Genomic DNA, 15,236 nt, shown 5'->3' with positions numbered 1-15,236 from the left:
AGAGGAAATGAGCTAAATGTAAACAAATGATAAACTAAGCTAAGGAGATGAACAAAGTGATAATATAAATTGAAATAACAGAGAAATGTAAAATTGAAACTAAGATATAAACTACAAAATAGAAATGAAACTTAGATGTGCACCTATCACCAAAAATCGAGCTAGATTGAGTCGAACTAGAGCGTTGGGCACTCTAGTGCTTGTTATTGTAATGGTTTGAAACTCTAGAATTTGCAAACTGTAATGCCCGCCAAAATACCCTAGAGAAATAACATATAATCTACTATCAAATGGAGATAAATTTTTTCAACATCCATTACTTTATGTTATCTGTAGTCACACAAATCTGTCCAGCTTAATTAAATAAATATTCGCTATTTATTTGATTAAAAATCCACTAGCCATCAGTTAATTAAATTAATATTTAATTAATTCATCTCCAAACATTCTCCTATTAATTAAATAAATTATTCAATTTATTTTAAATAATTCATTAAACCAAATTCCAATCAATTAAATAAATAAAATCTATTTATTTAATTAAATCCCCCTTTTCCTCTTTTAAATAAAACATTTATTTAAATCATTATCCCCCCCCACTTGCATTTTCCTACAAATGCAACTTGCACACATTTATTGAAATAAATGAATTTTTATTTTAATAAAATCCAATTTTCCCTCACCCACCAAATCCAATTGCATTCCTAAATCCCCTTCTAGATTCTTCTAACCCCTTCCTAATTAGCCTAATCCATCCCCTAATTATTGTCACAATCCTAAGCAAAATGGAGTCACTTCTCAAAGACTTCAAAAAGTCTTTGAAAAACATTTAATGCTTTGTGTGTTCAACAAATTAACCTCCAAAGTCTTCCAAGAGCACTAATGACTCTTACATGACCATTTATGGCTCTTACATAACCATTTATGGTTATTTCAAACTTGTCTCCCCAAACATTTATTGCTTTGACCATGTTTATCCCTTTTTACGTTTGCACAAGAGTTTATCCATTGGATAAAAGCTTTATTCTTTGAATAAAGAGTTTATTCATTCAACTAACCTTGACTTTAACTCCCAAGGTCATATCAAACATTTAATGCTTATTCCCTCTCCTCTCAATCTATCTCACATTGACACTTGTCATCCTGGGATTGGGTTGAAAGCCTTCACATGGATTTGAAATCATTCAATCCTGACCCTTGTTGAGATTGCTCAATCTCAACCATCCATTGCTCCATTTTTCTTATAAATAGAGCCCATTTCTTCATAATCCAGATCCTGAAAAACTTTTATGCATTTAACCTATAGGCATTTTAGAGAGCATTTAGCATAGCAAACTAAAATCTTGTTATTTTGGTTAAAATCAATCATTTTAATAGCATCTAGTATTTTATCTTTTCATTTTACATTTGGAGCACAATACTAAAATCTCAATCCTCCATAAGCATCCATAGTGCAAAAAGCTGCTGAGAGCTACACTATTTTGGAACTTGGAGAGGAGAGGAACAAGGGAGAAGGAGCTAAGAGCATGCTAAGAGGCATTTGGAGATACCTTATTATCTTTGTTTCATTTGTTAGATATATTAGCATGATTTTAGTATCTCTTTTGATATGCCTGTTTAGATTAGTTTTTGATTGACTAACACTAAAGATTTCTTGTGTCTTGTGTTGTTTGTCATTTGCTAACCTTGTCCATTTAGCAGCACATCATTTGGTGAACTTGACGTGAATCCAAACACCAAAAATATCATTTTTTTTTAACCAATAACATGTTTTAATGTTGAAATTGTCACACAGGTTGCGCTTTAGCGCTATTGATCTCGTTCTAGCACTATTGATACTTGTCATTCTAGCGCTATTGTTCTTACAATAGCGCTATTGTATCAAGTTTAGCACTTTTGACACTATTTTGGCACGTTTGACACTGTTTTGGTGCTATTCATCCTATTTCAGCGCTTTTGCCTTCTCTGTCTTTCTTTTTCTTTTAGCATGTTTGTGTTAAATAGCGCTTCTGTTCAAACACAGACTAGCGCTATTGTAATAGAACGTTGTAGAAAAGACCTTGTAATCGAAAAAGTGAAATTTTTTAGGCTTGTGGAAGCCCCCCTTAGACATGGATTTTACTAACCGGTTGTTGTTTGTGCAGGTTTAAAAACTCACCCTTTAAAATCACAAACTTTATTTTGGTGTTTTAAAACTTGAACAAACAAACTTTCCTTGCTTTCTAGTTAGGGCCACTTATTTCTTTGGTGCATTAAAACTGAACAAAACAAGCATTTGTTTTCTTGCAAGTTAGGAAACACACTTCATTTGGGGCTTAAAATCAACACTTCTATTTTTCTTGCATCAAAAGAATTTACAATCCACACTTCTATTTTTGGTGCACATAAAATACACAATCAACTTGTTTAAAAACTTTTTGCAAAGCAGTTTTTCTTTATACGTGCTTCAAATTCAGTTGACCAAGATTTCCAATTTCTAGATTACAACACATTTTGCCATTGAAGTTAAAAAGAACCCCATGACTGTTGGAGCAACATCTCCAAATAGTTAGATCACATTGCAATGGCAGATTAAAAAGAACAAGTGTTTTTCATGCTTGGCACACTTGTGCGAAGAGTTGGTCGAGTGGTCCTACTTCTAACACACACTATCCTCTCCCTTGGCTTTCGTGGTCCTAGGTGCAAGAGAAAAGTGTTAGTAACACTCAAAATTTTATCTTTTTAAGAGAGGCTTGCCAAGAGACACATCACTCTTGGGAATGACCTTGCGCGATAAATCCTTTGAGCCGCTATAGAAATTAGGTGAGAGTGAAAGCTATAGCCTTGGGTATAGCTATTCCTACAGTGTAACTGGCTGAAAGGACAAATGGGCCCCACCACTAGTTACAAGGCTCTTAAGTGAGTCACTGCAGAATGAACTTATGTCCAAAAACATCGAACATGACTAAACACCTTTAAGTAGTAGCCCACCCATTCTATTGATTGAAGATATTTGCGGTATAATTTAGTGCAAGAGCATAGATGGTTTTGCTCCCAAGATACTCACCATACATATTTCCTTGAGTAGAAACATAGCTTTTTGAAAAGTCTCTTGTGGCTTGATAAAAGTGGTGACTCCCCCATCATAGGGATAATCTATTTTTTATGCTCGTACAAGACTTAGTATATCACATCCTTACCTGCCAAGGTGGGATTCATAAGGTATGTAGTACCAAAGTCGAAGAAATATCAAGATGTGGGCTAAATTTATCACAACTGGCCATTTGACCTTAGGGATAAAAAGGGTTTGAAGTGTGTTCATTTTAATCAAGACCAAGTGTAAATTGAGCTGACTTCAGGCTTTGGAAATACACCTTAAAAATACATCTAAAGGAAGGGTCATATACAAGTCCAAGGATTGGGTTGATCTAGACCCATACTCATTTGTGCCTTTTAGGCAACATTCTTGTGTTTGTGTGCTTGCTTTATTTTTCTTGTCAAAGAAACATCAAAAGAAAATCACTTCCGAAAACAAAGTATTCATCCAACCAAACATTTCTCAAAACAACCAAACACATCAAAAACAAAGTGCAAACAACAAAGTATCAAAAATTTATGACCATTCTTCACATCTTGTGAAAGAAGAAGCATCATCAAAATATCAACTTGAAAAGAAGACCATTGAGCTCAAAGGCTTTGATCAAAAGGAGGAAATTCTTATATCTAAATAGACAAATCTTTGTCTCCCTTAGAGTTTTTCTGCGTCACATGCGTCTCTACCTTCAAGGCAAAACAAACGAATTTGATTCAGAATCATTGAACCACAGAGCTTTTATGCAATATAGAGCTTTGATTATCACAAAAATCAAGGAGGTAAGATTAATCCCAACTTTTTCCCAAACGTCTGTATCACATACAACACAGCTCAAGAAATACCACCAACACCCGAAAGAGAAGAGGTAGAGTTTGTCCCATTTGTGACACAAAGTTTTTATTTAAGTTGAAAACATTTCATCCATTATCTTACTCATACATCATCACTTCATCATCAATCCATCCCAACTCTCAAAATATTAAGAGGTTCTTGTCCCAAGTTCTCTTTTATATATTGCTTGAATCAAACACATCACATCACTTTTTAGATTGTTTCTACATCTAGGATAAGCTCATCCTAAGAGACACATCTACGCAGGTTAAAACTAGTTCATGAGTGAATCCTCTCATTACTAGGTAGTTCAATCTGTAACACATCTTAGTTTTCTCTACACCTTATCACATCAAAACTTATCAAACAAGCAAGCAATTCAAAGAAGGAATTTCGGTTACATCTACCTTAAAAGTGCTAGAGATCCACATACAACACAATTCACCAACCATCAATCTCTCATTTCATCAAAAACTCATCATCATTTTCACACAACTTCAACAAAAGCTTGAAAGCAAAATGGCCCAAACCCGATCACAATCAAGGCAATGAGAAATAGAAATGGAAGAAGAAGAAGAGGAAAATCTCAATGAATTTCAAGAAGCACTTGGAGGAAACACAAATGACAAAAACCCAAGTACTCCTACTCCTGCAACAATAGAAAGGGCTCAGCATAACCCTCTCTTTAACAGACTATTTGACAAAATACTTAGGAGCAATGCGGATGCTCACTTTTTAAAGCTCGCTCAAGAAGGAGCAAAACTCCCCTTTGACTTTGATCTTGCCCAATTAAGACAAGCATTAGAATGACAAAGTCGCCATGAAGAGGAAAGAGGTAGAGATCCCATCAGATATAACATTCCTCGAGGTAACCCACCACCTCCTCCTCCAACTGAAATGGAGATGTTGCGGCAACAAGTCAAGAATCTCGCCCAACAACTTCATAGTGGTGTCAAAACTAACCAATTCTCACTCAATGACATATGTCCCTATCCTTTTGATAGGAATCTTTATATGCCACCCTTTCCACGAGGATTCGAAACACCCAAATTTGAAAAATATAGAGGAAAGGGAGATCCTTTTGATCATGTTAGAGAATTTCATTCCGCTTGCCTCGAAGTGGCATATGAAGGCACCTACCTAATGCGCCTCTTTCCCCAAAGCTTGGGAGGAACAACCACATCATGGTTTTCCCGACTATCAGGTGGCATTAGAACATTTGAGGAACTCATCCAGAAATTCCTTGCTCATTACTCTCATAACATTGAACGCGACATCACCATGGCTGATCTGTGCAACACTAAACAAAAACCAGGTGAACTATTCTCAATATTCCTACAATGGCTCTCAATATTCATTTCCAACTTAAACGAAGAAATGGAATTTCACCTGGATGTCAAAGACACAGACTCTTTTAATGATATGATCACCAAGGGTTTGAAGTGTGAACGGGCACTCATCAAGAAAGGACTCATCAAAATCTATAATGAACCAAAGGATGGTCCTCGCCCACACTTCAATAGTGATAAACCAAGCTTCTGGAACAATAACAAGAATATCGTCAATGATGGGGTTGTGGATGCTAGGACTATACAAAGTGCACAACCTGTGGTTCAGTTTGCAGGACAGAATCCTCCACCTCAGAATAACACAAATGTTCCTTCTAATCAAGGTCCCATCACATATCATGATGAACCAAGACCTCGTCAGCAAAAACAAAAATGCACATACACTCCCTTAGGGGAACCCATTGAAACGGTATTACGACAACTCATTTCTCAAAATTTGGTCACTCTCCCTAAAACATCAAACTATGAACCTCAGGTCAAACCTGCATGGTGGTGAGATACTGAACACTACGATTTCCACCAAGGGAGAGGACACAAGACAAGTAATTATCATCGATTGAAAGATCTTATTCAGGATCTTATTGACCAAGGAAAAATTGAAATAGAAGGACATGACCCAAAAACAACAAATAATGATCATTTGATGTTCAAAAATCCACTTCCATCACAAGATCAAAGGGGTCCTTCCACTTCCAGGTGAGGCACTGATACCACTGATTATACACAGGCTACGTATAATTACACTGTAAATCATCTGTATGATGCCAATGAACAAGTTGCAACTATAACCTTCAAAAATCCCAACTCAAATTGCAATGTTGTTACACGACGTGGCAAGGTCACCATAAAGGCAGCTCCACAAGGCACCACCTCCATCCCAAAGCAGTACAATCTTGTGGAACAATTAGACAAAATGCCTGTGCTTATATCCATTTTAGAACTATTGTGCCTATCGCCATCTCATAAAACTATCTTGGATCAAGCACTCCAAGAGGTGTCAGTCCCTGCAAACCTGAATACAAACCAATTTCAAGCCATGGTTGGAAGTCTAAAGTCATCACCTTGTCTCACTTTTTCCGAAAGTGACAACTCTTCTTTCCAGCAACCTCATAACGCTTCGCTGCACATTGAAGGCTTTATCAATCAGCATAGGATCAAGCGAGTCTTGATCGATAATGGAGTAGGCCTAAATATTTGTACACTATAGTTGGTCACAACATTGGGATATGCCATAGAATTAGTGGATCCTCGCAAGAAGATCACAATCAAAGCCTATGACGATGTGGAGCATTCATCCAAAGGAGCTGTGGTACTACCAATTCGAGTAGGCCCCATGGTAAAGCACATCATTTGTCAGGTTCTGGACCTTCCTCTGCCATACAATCTATTGTTAGGAAGACCTTGGATACATGCCATGCAAGCCGTTCCATCTACCTACCATCAATGTATCAAGTTCCCACATAACGGTGTAGAGATCATAATCTTGGGCGATGCAAATCCCTTTGCATATTGCCATAATATCAGCCATCAACCAGAGATTACCGTTCCTAATAATAGAGAAGCCATTTCCTCCACATCATATATAAGTCTCGCCTCTCTTGCCAGTTCGAACACCACTATACCAAAGCAAGAAAAGCTTAAAATGAAAATAGCAGAGGAAGGTCCTAGGGAATACAACTTGAGTCAACTCTTTTGTGTGGGACAAATGCCCACTTCTCCTAGAACACATGGTAAACCACAGTAGGTACTCCAGCAACCACTAATCACGCCAGCATGTGCTTTAATGCCTTTCATCCTTGGAAAAAATCAAGAAGAAGAAACCCAAGATGAGGACTTAGCAGAATGGATCTATAAAGATCCCATCACCACTGATATACCGAAAGTTAAACTTCCTATGGATCAGTATGGCAAAGGTCTCCTCATTATGCAAAGAATGGGGTATGATGGTTAGAGTGCTTTGGGATATTGCCAACAAGGATGACATGAACTTTTGCTGCTAGAATTAAAGCCCAAAGGTAATACAGGCCTAGGCTTTGAAAAAGAGATCTTTCCTAAACTCAAATTCAAAGGAAAACCTAGCAAACCATTATGTCAGCCTACTACAAAAAGGACACCTTTCATTATCAAAGCAACATCGAGCACCATCACAACTACCCCACCGAGGCTCAGAATCCCAACACAACCATCACCAATGCCACTCATCCCACCAAACAAACGAGTAATCCCATCAGTAGCACCATTAGCAGCAGCAACTATATCAGAACCCGCAACGACATCTATGGCACTGACAATTCCAGCAGAAGCCATTGAGTCAACACTACCGATACTCCCCATACCAGATTCTTTAATCCGCATCGACCTTTCTGCAAAACCGATCACTGCAAAGGTACATCAACCAATCACACCTGTAGTATTTAACTCAAAAGACATCCCAGTATGGTATAGTAATCGGATGCTAGAAAGTGACTTAGAGACTGACTCACATGAGTGGGAATTTGATTTTGTCCAGCTTAATATTTCAGATGAGGAAGACACAACACTACCTCCACCACGCAAAGACATCCCTATTTATGGAGAAGCACAGATAAAGACCACTTGGGTTCCTGAATTGGAAACATCTTCCACAGACCCTACGTCTCATCCTACGCCTGATTCTGATGGGGAGAGTACCATCAATGACCTTCACCATAAGGTCTTAACCCTCACTGATACATCTAACGTACTTAACCTAATCGATGAAGTAATGCCCATTGTCCACCCTGAACTCATCAAATGGAACCAACCAAATCTCCCATGGCTTGACTTCTTCCAAAATGATGAGGCCATCATTGATTTTTTGGAATTAAGGGATAACCTACCAAGCGGGGATCACAAAGCTAGATTCACCATTGAACTTAATAGTGCAACATACTTCAGGGCGGATGCCAAACCTTTCAGCTACAAAAATATAACAATAAAACATGGATCTTCCAATGAAAACCACACTATGGCACTATTTGATCCAACAAAAGTAAAAAGAAAGAGCGTATCCAATGGTGAAAACCTCTCTGAGGCGCCTGAGGATGAAGGGTTTGACATCCTCCTCGCTAGTACACAACAGGAACAATCAATGATTCACATTGAGGAAACCAAAGAATACAATGTGGGGACTCCTGAAAATCCTCATCTCATACATCTGGCATCTCTTTTCATTCTAGAGGAACAACCTAAATTTATAGAGTTCTTCCAGAAGTGTCAGATCAACTTTGCATGGTCATATGCAGACATGCCTGGGCTTGATCCTGATTTAGTCATGCATCACCTCACCATAGCAGAAGGAGCCAAACCTGTCAAGCAGAAGCTTCATAAGATGCATCCTCAAATTGCAGTACTAGTCAAAACAGAACTCAAGAAACTCCTAGATGTTGGTTTCATTAGGCCAATTGATTATGTAGAATGGATCTCCAACATTGTGCCTGTCAGCAAACCAAAAGGGGGCATCTGCATTTGTACTGACTTCAGAGACCTGAATAAGGCCTATCCTAAGGATGACTTCCCCCTACCAAATATCGACATCATAGTGGATTTGACAGCAGGACATGCCATGCTTTCACTCATGGATGGCTTTTCAGGATACAATCAGATAAAGATCGCACCAGAAGATCAACATAAGACAACCTTTACCTGTCCATGGGGCACATATTGCTGGAATGTAATGCCTTTTGGTCTAAAGAATGTAGGAGTGACTTATCAAAGAGCAATGACCACCATCTTCCATGACATGATGCATACTATGATGGAAGATTACGTGGATGACTTACTAGCAAAATCACTCACCAGAGAAGGGAATCTCCACATCTTAGATAAAATCTTTGATAGACTGGAACAACACCATCTCTGACTCAACCCAAAGAAATGTGTCTTTGGAGTAACCTCCGGGAAGCTTCTAGGATACATTGTCTCAAGCAAAGGTATTGAGGTCGACCTAGCAAAGGTAAAAACAATCATGGACATGCCACCACCAAAGAATATCAGTCAGCTAAGGACATTACAAGGGTGACTTCAATCCATCCGAAGATTCATTGCACAATTGGTTGATAAGTGTCACCCATTCACACACCTGCTACACAAGAACATCCGCTTTCAGTGGGATGCCCAATGCCAACAAGCATTTCAGATGCTTAAAGACTATCTCATGAATCCACCATTGCTGATCCCACCAGATCCAAGTAGACCGTTATTACTCTATATCTCAATGACAAGTACAACATTGGGTGTACTACTGGCACAACATAATATAGAAGGAAAAGAGTGTGCTGTTTACTACATCTCTCGCACACTGGTGGGCTATGAACTCAATTACACGCCTATTGAGCGAGCTTGCCTAGCACTAATCTTAGCAGCTACTAAACTGAGGCACTATCTATTAACACATAAGGTACAACTCATTGCAAAGATTGATCCACTCAAGTATTTACTCAGCAAAGCAGCATTGATAGGTCGCTTGGCCAAATGGGTGATGATTCTGAGTGAATTTGACATTGAGTACGTGGACCGTAAAGCTATCAAAAGTCAACTTATTGTAGATCAGTTGGCTGATGCACCCCTCATAGGCGATCATCCTCTCATTTCCAATTTTCCAGATGAAGAGATATTCATGATCACAACAACACAACCATGGAAATTATACTTTGATGGTTCATACACTAGCTACGGCTCGGGGGCAGGCATTCTGTTTATCACACCTCAAGGTGACAACATCCCGAAATCTTACAGGCTCACATTTCCATGCACAAAAAACATAGCAGGGTATGAGGCCTTGATCACAGGACTTAGAGTAGCCGTACAATGGAAATTACAAGAACTGCAAGTATATGGTGACTCACAACTAGTCATTTGACAAGCAACTGATGAATATCAGACCAAGGATGATAAACTCATGCCGTATAAGCAAATGGTAGACAATATAAAGACATCATTTACTACTATCACTTTTGAGCAGATACCAAGAGATTAGAATCAAGCTGCTAATGCTATGGCTACCATCGCATCTCTCCTAGATCTTCCACAGAATTCAACATGATACGAGTTCTTGGTTGAACAACTTTGGATTCCCACTAATGATATCCCCGAATCTGAAATGATATGTCACCTTGTTGGGTCTGAATCCCCATGGTATGGTGAGTTCTACACCTATCTCCACGATCACACCCTTCCTCCCAACCAATTGAATAACCAACGTAAAACCTTCATTTGCCAAACTGCTCGATATACCATTATTGTTGAAACCCTATATCGACGCAGTCTTGATGGTACTCTCCTTCAATGTCTGGAACAAGGTGAGATAACAAAGGCTTTGGAAGAAGTCCATGAAGGAATTTGCAGGACTCACTCAAGTGGTTCGTCACTAGCCAAGAAACTCCTGCGCAATGGATACTATTGGCCATCTATGGAAAAAGATTCCTACTACTTTGTCAAAAAATGTAAAAAATGTCAAGTTCATGGTGACCTGATACATGCACCGGCATAGGAACTACAACCAATCACCACACCATGGCCTTTTTGTCAATGGGGCCTTGACCTTGTGGGTAAGATTCATCCATCTTCATCCAATGGCCATAAATTCATTATTACCGCCACTGAATATTTCACAAAGTGGATCGAAGCTGTTCCACTTACCCAAGTCACCGGCAAGCAAATCGCCTCATTCATCCTCAATTACATCATCCGCTGATATGGTGTGCCCATGTCCATCATCACAGATAATGATCTTCCTTTCAAAAATCAGGATGTCTGTGACCTTTGTGAGAAATTTCATATCCAACACCGCTTTTGCACTCCCTATTACCCACAAGGTAATGGTCAGGCCGAAGCATCAAATAAAAACATATTGAGAATCCTCAAGAAAATAGTCAATGATGCTGGCCGTGATTGGCATGTTCAACTAAATCTAGCACTATGGGCATATCGAACTAGCATTCGAACCCCTACAGGCGCAACTCCCTACTCATTGGTCTATGGTGCTGAAGCTATCTTACCTATTGAGGTCGAGATACCATCACTACGAGTTTCCTTGCATAATCTGATAGATGATGAAGCATATAGAGTATCATGCCTCCAAGACTTAGAGTTGCTTGATGAGAAGCGACAAGCTACATACAACCATCTCAAAGCCTATCAGCAGTGCATGAGCAGAAGCTACAATCACCGAGTTAGACCTCATACATTTGAGGTAGGTGATCTTGTTCTCTGAGAGAATCCTTGCAACCAACCAAACAGAGAACATCAGGGCAAGTTTGAATCAAACTGCCTGGGCCCATATGTTGTCACTGCTGTATTCGGGTCTGGGGCATATTAGTTGGCTACTTCAGAAGGAGAATCGCTAGTAGGTCCAATCAATAGCATGCACCTCAAACGGTTTTATACCTAAACTGTACAGAGCATTAGGCTCCACTGCGTACCAAAAAAACAATCCAAAAACATTTAGATAAATGTCCTGAAGAAAATATAAAAACATCAAAATAGTACAGAAAAATCATGCATCCAAACGGTGAACAAACACTTCGGTGGCACCTTGGGTAAGTGCGATGGTGAAAACCTGACAAACAGGCGCCATTTGTAAAGGCTATGGCTCCATTATCTTTCTGGCTCATTGCGATCACATTCATACATACACACATCCATCCATCCAAACCATGGCTTGTTATTTGATCTGCAATAAAGAGATAGCACTTCATGCGTCTTGCATCCCACTCTGTCATAGTCATGTCTACACTTGGGGGCAATACCCTTAAAATCTAGTTGATGGAAGTGGATTCTACATTACTGGCGATTCATTAGGTAAAACATTCAAAACTGTTTCACAAAATCCAAAAACATTCAAAAATGTCTCACAAAAATCCAAAAACATTCAAAACTATTTCACAAAATACCAAAAACATTCAAAAACGTCTCACAAAATACCAAAAACATTAAAAAACAATACAAAATCCAAAAAACAACGAAAAACCATTGAAAATCAAACAAAAACATGGCAACACCTTGTACATACTCATCCGCATAGATACAAAACAAACATTGACATAATACTCACACAATGACCATTTACCAATCAAACCACAAAATCATTATCAACAAATCGGAAATTGTCTTTAACAAGGATGCATCCTTCCTTACCAAAACAAAGACAAAAGTGACATTTTCTTTGACAAGAAAATTATGATTAAGCTATCAAATACTTGGTTGATTTGTGAGTACAATCATTCGTTTATCTTTATTGGGATCTTTCAGCATTATTTTGTATCATTTGCGCATTATTTCCAATGAAGTTCTAGGGCATGTACTAATGGTGTCTACGTGGGAAGTTCACCAAGCTACATGATCTTATGCCAAATGCAGTCATAGATCATTACGACTTGCTGACTACAATGTATACCTCAACCATATGAGCATGAACCATTACCAAGGATCCTTATTCTTTATTCTTTATGTATATGTTGTTTGTTTGCAGGAACATTTCTCTTCCTTTGGTTCCTTCCCCCTCATCCAATTTGGATAAAGGTTTTTATCTCTTAGTATGGTCTGCACTTGTCTTAGGATATGATCAGCCTAAGATCAAGGAGGACGATCCAAGTCATGCATGAACGGAGATAATCCTTGTCTATTCCGCAAGCAATACTCTGGTCGACTTGACCCTTATATCAAGTCGTTTGTATTAACTTGCTATATAAAATCCATGTAAGGAATACCCAGGTCATCTTGAATCATTATGTCAAGATGCTTGTATTCTCTTCCAACATTTTGAAGCTCAATGATGAAAATAGAGCACTATGGATCATCATTTCATCTCATCTGTTTATATATTGCATTCCGTTGCATATCACCCATCCATTCATTCATTCATATGTAGGATTTATATGCAAAATATAACCATTTAAAGTTGGTCTTGGATACAATCATGACCGAGTACTCTGATACATCATCAATGCATCATGCAAAGTCTCAAAAACCTTGCATTCCTCATGTTCATATCATCATTGCATTCAGGTGCATCTTGCATTAAGTCCATTCATGTCATTTTTAACTTAATATTGCATATAGTTCATTTTTGACATTAGTTTTCATTAATCACACCATCATTGCATAAATCATAAATCATTAGATTCATTCGTGGGATCAAATTGTCTTTGATTGTTTTAAATCATTTACTAGGCATTCATTTAGTGTCAATTAGCCATCATCATTTCATCATTCTTTATCATTTATCATTGCATACATTCATTAGTGAAAAGGTGCATTCATTCATCCATTATTAAAGTATCTTATTATGTTCATTTTAGGATTCATTCACATTGCATTCATTATCCTCTTTTTAAATTGCATTAAGGTACAGTTATTAAAAACCATCAGTTGTAATATCATCATATTATCATTTTTACTTAAACATATTTACGCATTTAGAATCATAAAACCATTTGTTTCCAAAAACACATTTGTTCATACCATTTTATATATATCCATTTATACATATGCATTCATTTAAACATTATCATATAAACATTTGTACTTTACATTTTGTTTATCCATATTACATTCATCTAAAAACATCTAGATGCATATCCATACATAAACATCATTCATTCGACCATTGCATTAACATCATCACATAAATTATCTCATCATTATATTGCAATAGGAAACACCAAAATCTTGTTCATAAATCATCATAAAGCATACATCATCATCATGGCATTACATACATAAAGCATTACATCAAAAATCAAACAAATCATACATATATAAACCTACATTCATACATCAGTATCCAACATCATAAATCATTGTAAAAACATGCATATAAGAAACATCTCATCAAATGCATACATGTACACATATCCATCTAAGCAATAACTCATCATCCTGCATAAACATCCATATAAATCAAATGCATATCATCAAAATATGGGATCTCCTCATATATATCATCTCATATATTAGAGTACAATGAAGTCTACAAAATCGGCTCCCAAGAGCCATCCAAGATACAGTCCAAAAGTAAACAATGATACAATACATATATGCAAAAATGCTCTCTCAAATGCCACTCTGGCCAGATGATGTACCATCATCACCACCTGCTCCCCCACTGGTACCCGCACCACCTGATCCATCTCTCCATGGAGGCCTCATCGAACCCCCACTCACTCCTACATCCCTTGATCTCTCCCTCCGCAGAGGACCCATCACACCCCCACTGCTCTGCACCCTTTGTGATTGCTCTGATCTGGCCTGCCGCATCTAAGAATCGCTAAGAGCTCGCTGACTAGCTAGCACCACTTGCTCATATAAACCCCGCCAATAGTCTATCTTCGCCTGTGCTCGCTGCATCTCCCTCATCACCTCCCCTGTAGGCCCCTGTGCTCCTACTCCAACCCGGACTCTCTCCTGTAGCTCTGCCAATCTGTCCACTGCACTATCCCTCTCCTACAACACTACAACTAGCTCTGACTCCTGTGCAAATAGCTGCACATCCCTAGCCACCACCTCCACCTCCAAATCCTCTACTTGGGTCTGCAAATGTGCTATCATATGATCTTGAAGATCTCCAGTAGTTCCCTCCCCGGTATCCATAGCAACCTCACTTGTACCACCCTCTCCAGTAGACCTCTCCCCTCTGTCCATCAGGATCTCCCTCTCTATACCCCTACCACCTAGTTGAACTCCTCCCTATATCAGCTGTCCCTGTGCTATCCGTAGTGGCAGTCCACCTCTCCCTCTCCGCTAAATACGCATCCCCAACCCACCACCTTCTCCTCCTCCACCCTCTCCTCCACCTCCTCCTCCTACCCTCCTCCGCCTCCGTCCCCTCTCATCCTCAAAATCCGAAATCGGCTCTGCTAGATCTAATATCCATAAGATCGGGTGTGCCACCCGGTACTGCGTGTACTCATCTGCTACTTCTGTATCCATGACCCTTGGTCGTATGTCCCATGGTCTCGCCTGTA

Source organism: Cryptomeria japonica, chromosome 10, assembly GCF_030272615.1.
Source record: "Cryptomeria japonica chromosome 10, Sugi_1.0, whole genome shotgun sequence".
Lineage (NCBI taxonomy): Eukaryota > Viridiplantae > Streptophyta > Pinopsida > Cupressales > Cupressaceae > Cryptomeria > Cryptomeria japonica.
The sequence above is the reverse complement of the archived record's forward strand: the minus strand, read 5'-3'. Positions refer to the sequence as shown.